The following is a 20,994-nucleotide window of genomic DNA, read 5'->3' on the forward strand; positions in this document are numbered from 1 at the left end:
AAGCTGCGGGGAAAAATCTATGATACTACAGTCCACCATATTTCAAGTCCTTCAATTACTCACCCAACTTTATATTTTGAAAACAAACAAACACAGTGGGAAAACTTTCCCTAACCCTTACAAAATCTTTTAAATATAAATACTTCATTTCATTTCTCACCTCTTGCATCTTATAAAAAGGTCTTAGCCAAGTTTCTGAAATGCACTCATTAGCAAGCACTCATATAAATTGTTAAAATCTAATAATCGAAACAAAAATACTTAAAATAAACCAATAAAGAGAAGTATTTAGGATGCAAAAACAAAAATTATCCTTTCCATATATTACTATTTCACTTTCTCATAATCAACAACTACTAAAATGCTATTCATCTTCAGTCCATTGTCTACACACATTTATCATCATCTACAGTTACAGAATATCAACAATGTCGTCATCATCTTCATTTTTCATCAGTTCAGATTCTACATTCCCTTCCGCACAAGTCATTAACATCACTGCTATGATTTTTCATTTGCTCCCAAAACCCTTCTAACATAGAATTGTCATGCACCAAATACTTTTTCACTTCCAGGAGAATTGAACATGTTTAGTTACCTCCATTTGGATCATTTCCCAATCTACTGCCACCAACCGCCACAACTTTTCCAGCAAGAAAAAAGATTGAAAAACTACGAAAGATAAAAGTGGTCAGAGAAAAATGGTTATATATTCCACATTAAAGAAAGTTATGTGCATACAAATAGTGGACAGAACAATTAATTTAATTTCAATTAAGTGTGCGTTTGTGCCAACTATTTGTTGGTACATAACCAAAGCAACATTTTTCATACCATAAAAATGCATAGATGAGATAATTTGTATCGTCAACAATTGTCCTACCAAAATTTAAACACAATGATATCCAACTTTCTACTAAATGGTTTGATCAACTTCATGACCACCAATATAGCATCCATGTCTCAAGCAGTTTTTAATGAATTATGTGCATCTTAAGCAAGAGTGAGTTTATTAGTCATGCCCATCTTTCAAAAACCCAACACCAAAAAACAACCAAACACAAATCCTCAGACTAAAAATATTAATATAATCTTTAACCTGGGAATGGAACTGAATCAACCATTAGAAAATACCAAAAAGTATAATGTATATGTAAACTATTACTTTCAGGATGAAAAAACTTTACCTCTTGATGGTCATAGGGAAGTATTTACCCTTAACTACAAATTGGCCCTTTCGATCTTAATTTACACAGTGTTGTTTTATAGAACCCACCAAAGAAAAGAAGATGAGAAAGAAAATGAAGAATTAGAAAGGTAACATAGAAAACTGAAGCATTGCCATTATTATGGTATAATGTCGAAGAAATACTTGGACTAAAGATTGAGAGTAAAAGCTTAAGATTGAGAATAGAAACTTACATGTTTTTGGGTAACTTTTGTTTCACAATATTTCTTTTTCTGGGTTCAAAACCTCTTCTTTGTTCTAGAAGATTTCAAGCATTAAAATTAGAGAAAATCAAGCACGAAGAAGGAACCAACATTCAAGAAAGAGAAAGTGAAAGAAAAATCTCACATTTTTATTAGACTGGCTTATTAGTTCTTCTTATCCAACTACATAAAGAAGCAGACTATAAAAAAATCCAACACAATTGATATGCTTAAGTATTTATATAATGTATTTGTGATATTCTCAAAGAATCTAAAAGCTAAACAACATATTACCTTTAAAAATAGTAGTGGCAAACGTCCTTGAGGAAGAAGAAAAAGAAGTGCCCAAAAAGTCAAGAACAACATATTAAAAAATTGGATTTTAGAAACAAACAAAACTATAAATATTACCATTTAATAATAGCACAATTGAAACGGTAACAACATATTCCAGCATCAACATCACTCATAGTTCCTGAAGAAGAAGAAAAAAAAAAGGACCAAAAAAAGTCAAGAGCAACAAATTAGAAAAAATAGATTTATGAAACAAAGAAAACCATAAATCTTACGTTTAATCAAATTGAGGTGTTTTGGTAATATCTCTAGTAGTTTGTTTTCTTAGTTTTTAAGTAGATAACAATAAAAAAATAGATTTCAATTCAATCTGGTCGAGTAAAAAACATATATCAAACCTACACTTGCATATTGTTGTTCTAAAAATTAAATGTTCAAAACTTGAATGGTAGGTTCTAATTTGTTGTGGAGCCATAAAATTTTGCTTTTATAAGTTAAAAGTTAACCAATTTTACCCCGCCATATATGTTAGTCGCATCTCTCTTTCAGTTTCAAATTCAACAAACAACATAACAGTGGGGAGCTCCTATCATTGCCAATGAAAAATAAAAAAATCTAAGGTAAAAAATTAAATATACATCTTAACAATATGTCTAAAATAATGAAAATAATTTGTAAATAATACTAATACTAAACAAAGGAAGACAATTTCTTAAAAAAATTAGTAATACATACCCAAGTTTTTAATTTGAACCAATGTTAAACAAAGGATCATCTAAGATTGTTAGAACAAAAATAAATGAGACATCTGATGAGGTTAGCCAGCATTTGAAGGATCTAATACTAAAATCCAACTTAAGAGTCAAGCACTCCAATCAAACACTAAAATCCCACCTGATGAAAGTTCAATAGAAATTTGCGCTTGAGACCAAAGTGACGTCAAACAACTATAGCACTCGCACTTGAGACCAAAGAAGAAGAACACAATCAAACATAATACAGGTAACGAATAAAAAAAACACAATCCAAAGGAATAATACATCTTCAAATTACAAAACTTACCATTTTTTTCCTACCACCTATTGAGCAACTCATCTACTACCTAAATTGTGAAAGAAAGATTGTTAATAAACAAATGGAAATGAATAAAAAAAACTTATTTTTCTTTTTTTTAAGTCCAAACACAATGATCATACTTAAACTCTCAATCCATCAATCAATTCCCTTGAATGAATTTCATTAGGTGTTTTATCACTAAACATATAGCTAAGTCTGCATAAAAATAATATACACAAACATTAAAAAAAATGTCTTATTTCAAAATCATCATAGCTAGATGACATTATCAGAAAGTAGAGTCCAACTATTTATCAAATATTAAAATATGGGGAGCTTAAGAAACCCTAACATGGACTCCTGAAACTTAGATCCAACATAACAACCAGAAACACAAAATTGATTTTCCGATAACAAATAGTATGCTATAGTACTTGAAATATATGAATCCACACAAATCAAAAAACAATAAAAAAAACTAATCAAATAATTTATTTGTGATGCTAATGGAATGGAGATGAGAACCCAAATAACTCTCACAAATCTAAATGCGTACAAAATTTAATATAAATAACTAAAATGCGTACAAAATATTAGTATTGATGTAATTAAAAAATATTTAACATAATAACTGTATTAAGCATTCTCACGTTGAGATAGATAATGTCGTCAAATATTAAAAAATGAGGAGAGTAAGAAACCCAACATGAATTCCTGAAACTCAGCTCCAACATAACCACTAGAAACACAAAATTGATTATCTGATGGAAACCCAAATAACTCTCACAAATCTAAATGCGTACATATTTCAATATAAATAAACTAAAATGCGTACAAAATATTAGTTACTATTGATGTCATTAACAAATATTTAAAACTAATATGCACAATTGAAAGGTGAATAAGATTAAAAGTCAATAACAATATCAACATAGCTAATAAAAATAAAACAAACAATAAAAAATTGAAAGTATAGATTTTCTAAAATACTTGCTTCCAATTATATCAACTTGTGATATAACAATAAAAAGAATAGATTTCAATTCAATATGGTGAAGTTAAAAACATATATCAAACCTACACTTGCTTGCATTTTATTGTTTTCAAAAGTAAACATTCAAAACTTAAATGGTAGGTTCTGATTTTTTGTGTGCTTCTATAAGTTAAAAGTTAAACAATTTTACCACGACGTATATGTGAGTAACATCTCCCTTTAAGTTTCAAATTCAACAAACAACATAATAGCGAGGAGCTCCTATCATTGCAAAAAAAAAAAAAAATCTAATGTAAAACATTAAATCCTATATCTTGGCAATAATATGCTTAAAAGAATGAAGATAACTTGCAAATAATACTAAAACTACACAGAGGAATGCAATTTCTTCAAAAAAATTCACTAATACATACCCAAGTTTTTAATCTGAACCAATATGAAGCAAATGATCATCTAAGATTGGCCAGCATTTGAAAGGTCTTGTTTTTGAATATACACTAAAATTATAAAAAAATGTCGTATATCAAAATCATTATCATAGCTAAATGACATAATAAGAAAATAGAGTCCAACAACTTCAGAAATATTACAAAATGGAGAGCTTAAGAAACACAATATGAAATCCTAAAAATAAACTCCAACATAACCACCAGAAATAGATAATTGATTGTCCACACACAAATAGTATGCAACAGTACCCTGAAATATATGAAACCACACAAATCAACAAACCATTAAAAAAACTAATTAAATTATTTATTTGTGATGCTCATGGAATGAAAATGGGAACTTAAAAACATCAAAAGTCAGAAATCAATAAAATTATTACCTTCCAAATCCAATCAAGTGTGTTCGTCCTATAACCAAGTCCAATTTTCCAATCTTCAGCCCTTGCAACCCTCAGAAAATGCAAGAGACGAACAAAAAAAAAAACTAAACTCCATAGGTGTGGACATATCATGAAGAGATCCATTAGTTGCAAACTCAAAAGTAAGAATACGGGGACTTCCATTAAAGCAATATCCAAGCAACTGAACATAATTTCCATGCTTCAACCTCACATGACATGTACAAACCCAAAAAGGCTTAAATTCATGAAATATGTTCGTATGAAATAGGATAGAAAAAAAAATACCTTGTCAGCCACTGGATTTAGAAATGCCCCAAATGAAGATTTCAACTTCATATACATGACAAAAAAGATAATAGTTAATAAAATAATAAGGCTTGGTTTATAACTTCAAATGTTGAAAACAAAAAAAAAAATGTGGTGGGGTTTGGATTCAATTGGCTTGGAATGAGTAAATAGTACCTTGCGACCAAGATACCCATCAAGCCAATATGTGATTGATGCAGGTCAAATATTAGTAACCAAGTCAAGAAGATATGAACCTCAAAGATTAGTACATAACCTGACCGAAATATCAAACTTCGGAATAGTTGTCAACAATTTAGAAAATCAATTCTGAAAATCAATTTTGTAAGCACCCATCCAAAACACACTTGCAACTATTTTACAAACCCATAAATCTATCATCAATTGTTACACAGAAATAAATAGGAAATTCAAACTTTCCATAGCAAAACCATTCCATTCACACTTCCATTAATCGATAACCATACACAAACAAATTCAAATCACATGAACTAAATTCCCAAAAAATCATGCCTTTTAAGTGTACAGAAAAAACGTAGTTGTAAAAACTTGAGAACACAGGACACTTCCATATAACAATTAAAAGTAACAAATCAATATTTTAAAAGATGTGAATATAAATTGTATACCAACTAAAATTGACGATAACAATTAAAAGCACTAAGAAAATAAAACTTCAAATACTAAGAACATACCTTTTCACTAACACCATACCAATGTATTATTCTTTGATGAATAAAAGTCCTACACTAAAAAAAATTGACGAAAAGAATCAATAATAGATTAAAACCCTAAAAAATATACTGACAAATCCCTGAATAATAATAGCAACATTAACAAAAGAAAAATAAAAATGAAGAAAAATTAAAAAGAGGGAAACCCTAAAATCAAATAAAGTTAACAACTTTGGATTGAAAAGAGAGAATGAAAGAGGATTTTGTGAAGAAGGAATAACATAACTTCGAAAAAAATACATACCTCACGATGAGAGATGGTGAAGTACTATCTGTCATAACAAAAATAATATATCAACTTCAAGGTTTATTTTTCTGTGAAAAAAGGAATTGATACAACAAAATAAATAATCAACTTGAAATAAAGATTGCAATTTGATGGAATCACTGAAAGCAAAAAAATGTATAGAGTTTCGTAAGGGATTAATGGAGTAACAAAAAGAAAATAAAATTTGACAGAGATCGTGAGGGTTTGAAGAAGTAATAGAAAGAAAACTATAAATTTGATAGAGACTGCAAAAGGAAGGAGAATATACAGAAAATATATAGAAATACCTGGAGTAAGGATAAAAAACGGAAGGAAGAAAGAACTGGAAAACAACAAACAAAAACTAATAACACAACTTCTTCCATATTTATGTAGTAAACTTCCTTCCAAAGCAAGCTTTTGCATTCAAACCAAGCCTCTGCGTCAAAATGAAAGCTCGTCAAATCACTTTCAATGCATTTAAAACTATGCAAAATTACGAAATAACCAAACCCAAATAAACTACGGAGCAGAAAACAGGGACAAAAATGTCATTACGTCTTCAACTGCTCAAACCATTCATAAAGGGCACCAAATTGACGAAAAAACCATTTAATTGGACACGTATTAGCGAATCAGATAGAGGTATTAGGGTAATATCCCTAGTAGTTTGTTTTCTTAGTTTTAAAGTAGATCTGTAATGTTTATTGGTTGTTTATTTTGTATTCTTATCTTCGATTGTTGTCAGTGTTGAGTTTTTATTTTTGTGCATTTTTAATTGTTCGTCTACTGTTGTTAACCATCTTTTTTTGTTTATTTTATTGTGTTTGAAAATTGATTCTTTTTCTTGTTTATTGTGTGTTGGTGTTTTGTTTTATTTGTTTATATTTTAAAGTGTTCTTTTTGTTCTTTTTTCTTTTATGAAGGTTTTTCTGTTAAACAGTTGTATTTTGTGAGTACATGAACCAATTGATTTCTTTTTATGATCATTGTAACATTTTTTATTTATGTTTTTGTGAATTTTGTTGCTTGTTGTTTTCAATGTTTAATATTTGTATATTTCTTCAGCAATTGTGAATCTCTTAAGACTGATGTATATATATATATATATATATATATATATATATATATATATATATATATATATATATATATATATATATATATATATATATATATATATATATATATATATATATATATATTCTCTCCATCTTTCCATTAATTTTCCATGAGCTCTTTGTTATTCTATTTTATTTATATTTTTGAAATTATTTTCTTCCTTCTAATACATTTTTGTTTGTATTTCAACTACTTTTCTTCTGTTGTATGAAGGTTTAATGTTTTAATATATGTAGTGTTGAATGTACTTAGAAATTAAGAATTTTGTTTATTTATATCGTTTATTCTTTATATTTGTTATTCAGCTGCACCTCAATATATTCATTATTTTCTAATTTTCTAAACTTTGTTGATGATATTGGTTATAGATGGCCAAGGATTTTATTGGTGGAATTGATGGACAAAGAAAGACTCTTAAGCTCGCTGTTAGGATAACTGACCATTGGTTTATTTAGAATCATTATTCTAATACACATATGGAGATGATTCTCATGAATGAAAGGATAATCTACATGTTTTATTATAGATAATTTTCAATGATTCATGACACTACTGAATTGTATTTGTTTTTTTTTTTTCAGGAAGATATTATTTTGGGGTTGGTTAAGAAGGAAGACTTGGGTTTGTGGGAAGATAAGTTGATTGAGGGAAAGAGTTACATTATGAATAATTTCAAAATCTTAATAAATCAAGGACAATGTGTATTTGATCACCCTTTTAAGTTGTTGTTTACAGGAGAAATAACCATAAAAGAACAATTACTTCATGCCATTCCGATGAGGATCTTCAAGTTTAAGTCTATTAGGATATAGTTAATTGCAATTTCTCCACTGATTTGGTTGTAGGTACGTGTAAAGAATTAAATTTCAGAATTAAATTTTTAGGGGTTTATATGATTTTATATTTTGTGTAATATGTGCACAATTTTAAGATATTTTTTTAGGGGTTTATATAATTTCAGAATTAAAATATAATATTGGTTGTGGGTACGTGTAAAGAATTAAATTTCAGAATTTATTTTTTAGGGGTTTATATAATTTTATATTTTGTGTAATATGTGCACAATTTTAAAATATATTTTTTTATTAGATGTCATTTGTAACATCTCGATCGGATATTACTATTTTACATAAAACAAGATGAAGCTAAAATAAAACGAATTTAATAACTAAAGCTCTTTCCCAAAATGCGGGAAAATTTCAAACTTTATTAAAAGCACTAAAAGACAAAATCCATAAATGCGTTCAACACCTACAAATATAAAACAATTTATAGTAACTGATTACAAAAATAATCTATAAAATAATTTCATGTAAAAATTCCCATGCTGACCCCACTCCGGCTCTAAGTATCCATGTGCTCACCTGCATCAACATCTGCTGTTCTCATGTAACGAGTTACATGATCATTGGCAAACACACACGGATAGGGTGAGCTCAAAATAAAAACGCATTACAAGGTACATTATTATAACAATTAAAAACCCCTAACACCCTTTAATGAGTACACTGATCGATCTTTGTTACACGAGTGTCTACTCTCCCCTCCGACTACAGGCCACCACCTATAGTCCACACGCGGGAATAAATTGCCACGACCACAATCTGCTCCACGAAGTGGAGTTCCCCAAAACGAACTATAGTCCGTAGTTGTCCCCAGACTACCAAACTCAATCAGTTACACTGAAGAGGGCAATCTTCCAGAACCTCGTTGTACAAGCCACGATCTCGCACACTGCACTGGACTTCCAAAACCACTAGGCTACAACCTTGAATTGCCACGTGTTACCCCAATACAAGTTACACTCGTAATTGAGCCCCCAACAAATCATCGCATCAAGACCTCCATACAAGCTGTGTAGAATTATCCTCGTAGTCCAATTTAGCACCCCAAACCGCTTGAGGCATCACACACGTCGCCTGGTGCTGTCTGGTTTCAGACCGCCTGGCGGACACCTCACGTCAGGCGCCATGCGCTTTCCTAGAGCCTCTATCCGATCTTCTCCGCCTGGCGAAATCTCCTTTTCTGCCACCGCCACCGTTAGGCGCCACACTAGTAGCGTCACTTAAGGTTTCACAATAATCCCTTACCCATTTTATTTTATCAATAAATCATGCCATATTGAATTTAACTCCAAAACAATTTCTACAACATTCTATTCATTTTAAATGTATTATGCCAAGCCCACAATTTATCATCACTATGCACTTTAAAGACTTCTAATCCAGCAACCATGTGTATCATATATCTCTAGGTATAGACATCCGAACTAAGATCACACCGTTAAAACTAAAAAGCAACATGTTATAAATTGAATGGTTAACGAACCGAAAAATGCAGTTTTACGAAAACTGTGTAGACTAGAAAAATCATAGTCGCCCAACAACTTGATCTTGCTGCCCAGCGAAATAAGACCAGTCTCCTAGCGCCTAGCAGCAGGAAACCACCGCTTGGCGATCCCTGTTGCGTGAAAAATCCAAGAAACAGCGTAATTGCACATACTTTGGTCAATTTAAAGACACTCAATTGCACAACCACATAATCAAGCACCAATTATTCATCCAAAGTTATCCATATATATATATATATATATATATATATATATATATATATATATATATATATATATATATATATATATATATATAAAACTATGATCGTATTGATTTCCTAAGAGTATAATAGTCTTTCGTGTATATACACACCTTTTTTTTTTGTCTTTTGTTTTTATTTCAAATATTTTTAGAATAATAATTGTTATTATATTTATCTCACCTTTAAAAGTACTACTAATAATAATAATATAATTATAAATTTTTATAATATTAAAAATTCATTTAGCAAAAGTATTTAATATAATAATATTTTTTATAATTAAAAAAATGAAATAATAACACCACTATGAATAGTAATAATATCAATAATAACAAACTAATGATAATAATAATAATAATATTTATGCCATAAATATTAATGTCAATGTTAATACTAAGACTAATGTTAATGATAATAATTTATAATTATATAAAAAGAGATACATAAAAAATAAAACAAATAAAGATGACAAGTAATTGAAATATTATCCCGTAGTAAATAAATTAAGATGTGTCAAACTATAATAATAATAATAATAATAATAATAATAATAATAATAATAATAATAATATCTTGTAGTGGCAAAAATAGTAATAATAATAATAATACAACAACTACATATATAAATAGAAACACATTTTTTGTGTCCTCTTTTATTTTTTACAATTTATCCTCTTAATTATTATTTTTTAAATTTAAATAATTCTTCACAATAAAAAATTATTTAAATAATTCTTCACAATAAAAAATTATTTAAATAATTCTTCATAATAAAAAATTATTTGTCAGTCTTATCATTTTACTAATTTGAAGATATTATTTAGAAGATGACTAGTATGAGACCCACACACATTGTGCTTTTTTTTTATTTCTAAAATAAATATTATTGTCATTATATTTAAATGAATAAATTATTTGAATAATTATAATTATTTGTTTAATTATATATAGTCATAAATATAATATTTAAATAAAGAAAGATTAAATTAGGAAAATTAAATAATTAAATATAAGTTTTTTTACTTGAATTAATTAATACAAATACTAATAATAATAAAATTAAAAAAAATAATATTTACATATGACATTATAATAAAATAAAATAATTATACTATTAAAATTTACAATCAAATTTTGTAGTTATATAATATATTATAAGTAATTGTGTATTTTTTTTTTATCGTTAGAGTCAAAGGCATATCATACTATATAATATAATTTCGTAAGCACCAACTGATATTTTAGAGAGTCACTCTAATTAGGTCGTCAATTTTTTTTCTTTCTTAAATTTATATTAAAGAAATTAATATAATAATTATTATTCTTAAATAAATCATTTATTTACATAATTATGTGTAAGTGTTTAAATTATATATATAATATGAAAATAATTGCATTTGAAATGTTGTCATATTCACTCTGTAATGACAAATTTATATGACGTTGTTTACATCAAAACTATTTTCATAAACTACAATAACAGTTGCCTTGGGTGATTGTTTTATCCCCTTTGATAAAATGACAATTCTCAATAAAAATGTTAATATAAATAGATACAATAAGAATTTAATAATAATAATAATAATAATAATAATTATTATTATTATATATTACTTTAATTATATTTATTATCATTACTACTCTATAAATAAAAGTCTCATTGTAATTTTTTATAATAATAATGTCTATTTTTAATTTGTTGACATAATTTCACGAAACATAATAATTTTAATATTTAATTATATGTTGGGCATATTAAATTGTGTGAGTGTGTTATCTATATCTAAATCAATTCAATGACGCTAAAAGATGTAAATGATAAATTTATAATTTTTTTATATATTAGTTTAGTTTTATTTTTTATAAATTAAAATATCTATAATCCTAAGTTTTAAATTATGAAACCAAAAACATTTGAGCATATAAAGTTGGAAAAAATAACAAATATTTTAAGAAGGTAAAAAACATTACATATATCTATATTGTTATACATAAAAGAGATACATACTTTTATATCTATTTTTTTAATTAAATAGTTTTATCTTTAATAAATAAAAATACTTTTTTTAATTTATTAAAATGAATAATTGAATATCGTTTACTAAAAAATAAGTATATTATTGTCTGTATATCTAACAATGCTCAATCAATTATTTTCAACATTATTACAAAAAGCATATAATTTTTATATTATATTATTTTGACAGGTTGTCAGGTCTGTCCAAATCTAGATTTAGTCTAATCCATCTCAATTTTTAGTTTAATTTAACTAAAAATTTGAATTGAAAATTTAGATTGAATTTTTTGAATTATCCATATTAGAAAATTGACTTAAATAGTCATTTGGTCCTAGTTTTGGTCGAATTTTTTCACTTTAGTCCTACTTTTGAAATTGTTTTCAATTTGGTCCTATCTTTCGCTATATTTTTTCAATCAACTCCTTTTCGTTAACTCCGTCTAAATGGTTAACGGAACAGTGGCCAACGTGGTAATTTCTTGTGACGTGGCCACTGTTCAGTGACGTGTCTATTATATTATTGTGTTGACCATTTAATTGTAATTGCATAATCATTTAGGGTTTAAGTTTAATTGATTTGGTTTAGGGTTGTGTTTTTCGAATTGGGGATTTGGTGTCGAATTGGGGATTTGTTCGTCGATTTGGGATATCCTTCAATTGACCATTTCAAATCAATTTCTGCCATCCAATATTGACGCTGGTCTTTGAAGAATCGTTTGCGGAGGGTTGAAGGTGTTCATCGCGACCATTTCATCAAGTTCGGTGAACCCAACTATTGCAAGAAGAGGAAGATGCCCCACGAGACATTCTTTTTCAGCTGAAGATGCATGGAAGACAATCACAATTCAAGAACACACAAACTCTAACTTTCAATTATAACATCTGCTCTATGCATACAATGGAAACGGACTCCGCAAACGATTCTTCAAATATCAGCATTAATATTGGATGGCAGAAATTGATCTGAAATGGCCAATTGAAGGATATCCCAAATTGATGAACAAATCCCCAAATCGACACCAAATTCCCAATTCAAAAAACACAACCCTAAACCCAAATCAATTAAACTTAAACCCTAAATGATTCTGCAATTACAATTAAATGGCCAGCACAATAACATAGACACGTCACTAAACAGTGTCCACGTCACACAAAATAACCACGCTGGCCACTATTCCGTTAACCATTTAGACAGAGTTAACGAAAATGAGTTGATTGAAAAAATATAACGAAAGGTAGGACCAAATTGAAAACAATTTCAAAAGTAGGACTAAAGTGAAAAAAGTCAAGCAAAATTAGAACCAAATAACTATTTAAGTCATGAAAATTTTGATTTAAAGAATAAATATTCGATACATATAATATATAAAATATATAAAATGTGGATTAGAGTGAAATTCAAATCCATCAAAATAAATTTGATATTTAATAAAATAAATTTTAAATTGGTTGGATGGCAGCAGGAAATAAAAAAGATTTATTTTTTGGCCAAACCTACGAGTTCGATAGTGTTTATAAGGCATTTCACTGAGACTAGTTCATCATATTTTCTCTTCCTAAAGTTTCATTTCGAAGGTTGTCATTTGTGTATTTGATCGTGATTCTTATAGTCCCCTGTATATGGATTAATTCGGTAGTTCTTTTGTGAATCGATACTTCTTGAACGCATTCAAAGGTGTGGTCGCGATGACTTGTGCGAGGGGTAATGTTCCTGAGACTGTGATTGCCTTCATTGTCGATCGATATCTATCTCGCAACCAATTCTCCCAAACGCAGGCCACCTTTCGCAACGAAGCTTCGATACTCCTCGCCGATTCACCAGCAAACGAGGTACTCACGCTAATCTTTCAATCTTTTTGTTTTTATCATGTTTCTTTCAATCTTTCACAAGATGAGTTGGCGTTCTTGATTTCTCACTTTTCTCGTCGATTTTTCTTGCTGTCGAAGAATTTGTTGACTTTGGAGGGGATTGTGGATCAGTATATATTTATGAAGAAACAGAACAATCTGCTCGATAAAGAAAATGTCATGTTGATGCAAGAGAAACACAGAATCCAAATGTTGTTGCAAGATTTGCAGAATGTTTTGGACAGTTTCAATGCAAGATCATCACCCTTCTCCAATGCCGCAGCCATGATTCAAAATTCTGCAGTTCTGCCTCCAATGCAAAATTCTAATAGATATCATCCAGGAATTCCAATGCAAAATTCTAAAAGAAATATTCCAGGTAGTCACTTTTTCTAGTTGTTAATGAATTAAGATATGGTTATTGTTGATTTTTTTTTTTCATTTGAGTTCTTTCCATCTTTAACGTATGGATTTTTTTTTTCCTATTTTTTGTTAGTTGTGTCTACTGGCATCGTTTTTCCTATGCAAAACACAATGTCAGTGACGCCTACATCCATGGACAATATAAGCTTGTCATCACCTATGATCAGAATGCTTGACAGAAAGAGGAAAGATACTCCATCATTAGACGGGTGTACAGTTGCAAAGAAACCACGTGGTAGACCACCTGGTAGTAAAAATCAAGTCAAAGGTATATAATTCTTTATCCTTTTGTAAAAGTTATACACAAAGTTTTCATATGCAATCAATTATTTTTTTACATACTTTATGCTCATTTATAGGTGTAAACACATTGCTACCATCTCCTAGTACCAAAGTAGATTTTGGGTCCTCTTCTGCATCAACTCAGTCACTGGTAGGGAATTCTGCTCTCCGAGGATCACTGATTTCAACTAATCCAGTTTCCAGAACACTTCCTATAATCCATTCAATTCAATCTGATACACACGTGTCCCTACCTGTATCTTCTGATGTAGCCCAGACCACTGAGATTTCTCCTACTGCAGCCTGTAATGGGGAAGTCATTACTCCTTGTTACAATGTGATTTCAGCCAATGGAGTTATGGTTCAACCTGAAAAGCAAATGGTTTACAAAAAAGACAATGACATTTCTCCCATTGAGCCACATAGTGATCAAACAAATAACGGGAATGCATACAAGCCAAGTACAGAGACATTGGACAAGCCACTTGGAATTCCTCCTTCTGAGTCTGAGTCTGACAAGGACAGAGACATTTGGGCACAACTAGGATTGGACGACATTGATTTTTCATGCTCTGAAGAAGATGACTCATTCACTAAAATGATAAGAGATATAGAAATCATGAATGAAAATGCTTCTGACCATTAATTTGAAATCATTTTTGTAATTTAGTGTTTCCATCTCACATTCACATTCTTTTGACAGAGTGGACCTGTAGTCGCTCTAGATATGGGATTTGCAGTTTCCAGTAGGAACAAGTCAATGAAAAACTGCATTCGAAGTACTGTAGTGAAAGTTTATGTTAATAAATAAAGTTTCAGATTCTGGTCCAAGCCGTTAATAGTGTAGTGTTGTTTTCTTTCAAGAATAGAACTAGAGTTTACTTTCTCAAGTGTGACTTTGATAAATGTTTATAGTTAAAAAAACTATTCAACTATAGATTCCAATTTTGTACAATTAAAAGAATAAAAAAATATTGTTCTCTCAAACAATTTGATAAAATTAATCTTATAATGATAAACCTTATAACCATTAAATCAATTTCAAAATACATCGATATTTGTCCTAATAATTTTGGACACAATGTAGGAATCACATCATCTAATGAAAGATAGTTATGTTGCTCTTACTTATTATGTGTTATAGAAGTGTATTAATTTTTTAAAATTATAATGTTGTATATTTTTGTGATTTTAATTTTTGTAATTGTTTTGAAACTATATTGACATTTCAATTAAAATTTGATAAAATTTTTAATGTGATTTGTTATCCCTATTCATTAGAGTATTTTTTTCATTTACTTTTTATGTATAATTAATAACAAATTAATGTATTAAAATATGTATCATAGTTTACAAATTTGATTTTAGTGTTATTTTAAATAAATAAATCTAAATATTTAAAAGGATTAAGTTAGTCATGAAAAATAATTAATTGATTAAGTTACAATTTTTCATATTTTACATCTTTGTTTCAAATTGATAAATTTAATACTTGTTTGTGTAAGCCCACTATTCTTTTATGCCCTAATTTAAAAGGGTTGTCCCAAATCACTTGGGCCTAGGGCTGGCCCATAAGAGAACAAGGACCCTAAACCAGCTAACTTACCCTCTTTTGCTTTTGCTTTCAGAAAAGCAGTCCTCTCAATCCTTTCTAGAGCGGCCACAAACTCTCTACTAGGATCAGTTGCATGGATCGTTGGTGTTCTCGAAGATTGATTTACGGTCGGGATACCATCAGATTCTAGTGAAGGCAGATGATGTGCAGAAGACGGCCTTCAGGTCCCAATATGGCCACTATGAGTATGTGGTTATGCCTTTTGGGGTGACCAATGCTCCGGCGGTGTTTATGGACTTCATGAACAGGATTTTCCGGCCATTCTTGGATAAATTCGTCGTAGTCTTCATATACGACATCCTTATCTATTCCAAAACTCAGGAGGAACATGCAGAACACCTGAGGTTGGTGCTTGGTATTCTAAGGGAGAAGCAACTATATGCCAAGTTATCCAAGTGTGAATTCTGGATGGATGAAATGCAGTTCTTGGACCATGTGATATCTGCACAGGGCATGGTAGTGGATCCGGCAAAGGTCGAGGCAATGGTTAAGTGGGAGAATCCCATGTCAACAACAGAGATCAAAAGCTTCATGGGTTTAGCTGGCTATTACAGGAGATTCATAGAAGGATTCTCCAAGATAGTGGCGCCTTTGACACAACTTACCCGAAAGGACCAACCCTTCACTTGGATGGATAAATGTGAGGAAAGTTTCCAAGATCTGAAATGACGATTGACGAGTGCTCCCATATTGGTGATCCCTGATGTGGGTAAACCTTTTGAGGTTTATTGTGATGCCTGTCATCTAAGGTTGGGCTGTATGTTGATGCAGGAGAAGAATGCAATGATGTATGCTTCGAGGCAACTCAAGGTGCATGAGAGAAACTAGCCCACTCATGACCTAGAGTTATCGGCCATTGTGTTCGCCTTGAAGATTTGGAGACATTATCTTTATGGTGCCCAGTTTCGTGTGTTCAACGATCACAAAAGCCTCAAGTACTTGTTTGATCAGAAGGAGCTGACATGAGGCAAAGAAGGTGGATGAAGTTCTTAAAGGATTATGACTTTGAACTACTATATCATCCGGCGAAGGCAAACGTGGTAGAATATGCTTTGAGTAGGAAGACTGTACATATTGCACACCTCATGATTAAGGAGGTGGAACTGCTAGAGAAATTCAGGGATATGAAGCTGTAGGTGGAGTTAGGATCCGAGTTCATTAGGTGTAGTACTCTAACTATATCTAGTGATTTCTTGGACTCAGTCAGGGAGAGGTAGTTATTAGATGTCAGCTTGAACCGAGTGATAGAACAACTTGGGTCAGATGAGATGAAGGAGGACCCCATTGGAGTTCACGGTTGGAGATCACGTGTTCTTGAGGGTGACCTGAACCATTGGTGTGGGAAGGGCTCTCCGCTCAAGGAAGCTCTCTCCTAAGTTCCTTGGCCCTTACCATATCTCGAGGAGGATTGGGCCGGTGGCTTACGAGATAGCTTTGCGTCCTCAATTGGCAAATCTTCATCCGGTGTTCCACGTATCGTAGCTGAGGAAGTACGTCTTTGACCCATCTTATGTGTTGGAAGCCAAGGATGTTCAGATTAGGGAAGATCTAACTATGGAGGTACCGCCAGTTGCTTTAGAGGATAGCAAAGTATAGGAATGCCGAGGAAAACCAGTCAATCGGAGGACAAGTGACTCTACTTGAGAGTTAGAGGAGGATATGAGAAAATCACACCCGCATCTTTTTACCTAGTAAGTTTTCATTTTTGAGGTCGAAAATTTTGTTGTTAGGGAGAATGTAAGGCCCATTATTCTTTTCTGTCCTAATTTAAAAGGGGCTGCCCCAAATCAGTTGGGCTTAGGGCTGGCCCATATAGGAACAAGGACCCTAAACCAGCTAACCGACCCTCTTTTGCTTTCACTTTCAGAAAAGTAGTTCTCTTAATCCTTTCTAGAGCGGCCACAAACTCTCTACTAGGATTTAACTCCGATCGTGGTCAAGGTTACTCGAGTCCAGTTTCGTTTTTCTGCTCCATCTTCTAAGCCTATTCCTAGAGCTGTTATGCTCCGTGGTTGGTGTCGAGGTTCTGTACTAGCTCATTCCAGGTAAGGGAAGCTAGGGATTTCTAGTTTAAATTCGATTCTTGCTTATTTGTCACTGTTTTCATGATTGTATGGTTGTTGTGCTACTGTAAAGGTTGAATGGATGTGTATTGTTGTTTAGGTATAATTGTATGGTTGTTGTAGGAAGAACAGTGGCGAGACCTGACGTTCTCGCCCAAGTGACCCAGTCTCGCCTAGGCAAGACTTGTAGAAACAGGTCCAAGCTCGCACTCGAGCTCTTGCTCAGGCGGATAGCTCTTGTTTTGAGCGAGGTATCATCTCGCTCAGGCAAGAGAGGCTCGCCTAAGCGAGGACACGTGGGAGCTGGAGGCACGTTGCTGCAGTTGTAGCCCAGGTGAGGAACCTCACCTTTGGGCGAGGGGTGGCTTCGCTTAAGCGAGGAGTGGCTCGCTTAAGCGAGAACTCGTGAGTCTCACAAGGTTCTTTGTTGGCAGTTTTGCCTAAGCGAGAACCTGTAGCTTGAGCAAAAGATCACTTTCGCCTGAGCGAGGGTCCTCAGCTTGAGCGAGACTGACACGAGATTTCACTCCATGATTGTTCCTTTCATGCTTTTGAGTTGTTAATTGTATGCTTGACTTGGAATACTCTATCTTAACTGTGAGATGTATGAATATGCATATGAGACATGATTGTATGGACTGAAATGTTGAGTAACATGAGTTTGGCATGAACTGAGTATGGCATGGTTTGCGAAAAAGTGACATGGGATTTGACATGGGATATGAACGAAGGTTGGTTATAAAGTATGGCATGAAATTGGGATGCATGATGAATACCTACTTGGTCGGTGAAACATGATTTGTATGTGGTTAGGACGTAATTCCTTGAATCTCTAGGTGAGATTTTTGGGTGGTGCCTCAGTTGGTCGGGACGTAATTTCATGACCTCTGTTAGTGGGAGTTCATGGTGGTGCCCCGTCTATATAATTTGGTAAGGATTCAAGGTAAGGTTGCATCCTGACACTCTAAAGAGTCAGTTAGTCTCACATAGAGCGGACTGACTCTTGTGGTGAGAGTAGCAGGAGGCTTGAAGCTCACTAAGGACTAACCTTGTGTGTGGGGGTTGAGACATTGTAACACTTAGCTCGGGGGTGAGCAGCTCGGTAGAGCAGAGAAATCCACCACAAGTGCAAGTATCCGTTGAATCCGACTAAATTATATGTATCCGGATGAGTCGTGTCTAAGTCCTAGTGTTTTGTGTGCAAGTCATAACATGATTGGATGATGCATGTATATTTGACTGTGAAAGTGTATATGATTGTATGATAAATCCTTTTTCGCTATAGCTTACCCTTTTGTCTGTTGTATGTTCTATGGCGTGGTTTTCTCTTTTTGCGATGATCATCAACTTGTTGATGTGAGCAGATGTGAGAACTCCCCGTGATCATCAGGGTGATGGAGGTTCTGTTGCATAGTCTGCTTGGACTGAATTTCCGTTTATTTGGGCTTTTCTCTAGGGCTATCACCCATGTAGTGTCTTACTTTTGGGTTATATTTTGAATTACTATTGACTCTTTTCTTTACCTGTCTATTGGCATCGTGGTGTGCCCTAGTTCAATTATGTTTTCGTTGGTTAATTGTAAGGAGTAGTGTTTATGCTTCCGGACTGCGCTACTACGTTATCCTGTGTGACATTTCCTTTAATTATGATTATTGATTAAATGGGACGTTATAGTTTGAATCATAAAGATATTAAATATTGAGTCATTTTTTATATAAATAAATTATCAATTCCTCTTAATATATAGATTAACAATATCTTTTATAGTTTTATTATATAATATTTAATTAAGATATGCATGAGTTTGATTTTGAAAATTTGTATCTAAAGTCTAAATAATTTGAATTGAATTTAATTCAAACTCGGTCTAAATCCAAAAAAATAATTTCAAAATAAATAAAAATCCTAAATGAAACTAATTTGAATATTATAATTATAGATATAAATAATTGGATTGTGTTGTTGTACTTTTAATTCATATTTTCTGAAATAAAGTTTAAATTGATGGATGACAGTCTTCTTTTGAATCTTAGGTGTTGTACTTTTATAGAAATTTGTTGTATCAATGGACATATGCAGAAAGTATATATAACATAATATAACTTTTGGCTACGTGATTGAACTGTTAGTTATATTTAATAAAGAGTAGTTATCTCCTGTTTCTTGAACCTGCAGAGGGTTTTTATTAAAACTTATGAATGAGGTTGTGTTTGTAAGCTCAATTTATCTTGATTTTACTTCATTCTTTAAACCTGTTAAATGGAAGCTAAGGCATGTTTAATTTTTTTAAACACTACTTAGAAAAATGTTATTTGTGTTCACCAAAGAATTTGAGATTCCTTAAAGAAGCTGACAGTAAAAAATTATTGATTTGAAAATGAAGTTTTAAACTTGGCTAATGTCTGCTTGCAATTTTTAAATGCCTCATGCTTCCCTCGTATATGTGCCTTAGTATGCGTTAATGTGATTGATTATATTCCTTTCTTTATTGAAGTTATAACATGTCCATAACCATTTTTGTTAAATGAATCCACCAATAATAGAGGATTATCCCTAGATTCCATACAAGAAGAGCTTGAAGATGAACCTTTACAATTCAAAGGATCTATGACAAGGACAAGGAGCAAGAGATTGAAAAATCAAATCTATTCAAGGCTCTTGATACTACAAGCAACTGCAAGTGGAAATTCAAAGGATATGAAGATCATGACTTCGAGCACTTTTGAAGGATAGTTATTAGGAAATTAGTTCACTACAAAAAATTTGTTAATTTGCGAGGGAAATTAGCGAGGGAAAATTTTGCTCGCTAATTTGTTGCTAATTAGCGAAGGATTAACGACAAACTAAAATTGTAGCTAAGTTGTAGCTAATTAGTTAGAGATTAAATACAACATAAATATGGTGGCTAAGTTGCAGCTAATTAGCGAAGGACTAGACACAACATAATATGGTAACTAAGTTGTAGCTAATTAGTTAGGGATTAAACACAACACAAATATGGTAGCTAAGTTATAGCTAATTAGTTAAGGATTATACACAACATGATATGGTAGCTAAGTTGTAGCTAATTAGTTAGGGATTAAACACAACATAAATATTGTAGCTAAGTTATAGCTA

At 31.5% G+C, this 20,994-nt stretch overlaps 1 long non-coding RNA gene across 2 annotated transcripts; it reads right to left on the reverse strand.

The window, feature by feature from the left end:
• Positions 1-294: 294 nt before the first annotated feature.
• LOC114165747 (uncharacterized) lies at positions 295-6,330 on the reverse strand. Of its 2 annotated transcripts, XR_003599773.2 has the most exons (7): positions 5,910-6,330; positions 5,627-5,675; positions 4,605-4,955; positions 2,788-2,827; positions 1,726-1,906; positions 1,577-1,614; positions 295-1,486 (listed from the first exon to the last, which is right to left on the reverse strand). It is a non-coding gene; the product is annotated as an uncharacterized LOC114165747 (long non-coding RNA). The 2 variants fall into 2 exon arrangements; XR_014985312.1 differs by lacking the exons at positions 295-1,486; positions 1,577-1,614 and having other exon boundaries at positions 1,627-1,906; positions 5,627-5,680.
• Positions 6,331-20,994: the final 14,664 nt, after the last annotated feature.

Source organism: Vigna unguiculata, chromosome 10, assembly GCF_037176805.1.
Source record: "Vigna unguiculata cultivar grain cowpea cultivar isolate G323 ecotype 2 chromosome 10, ASM3717680v1, whole genome shotgun sequence".
Classification (NCBI taxonomy): domain Eukaryota; kingdom Viridiplantae; phylum Streptophyta; class Magnoliopsida; order Fabales; family Fabaceae; genus Vigna; species Vigna unguiculata.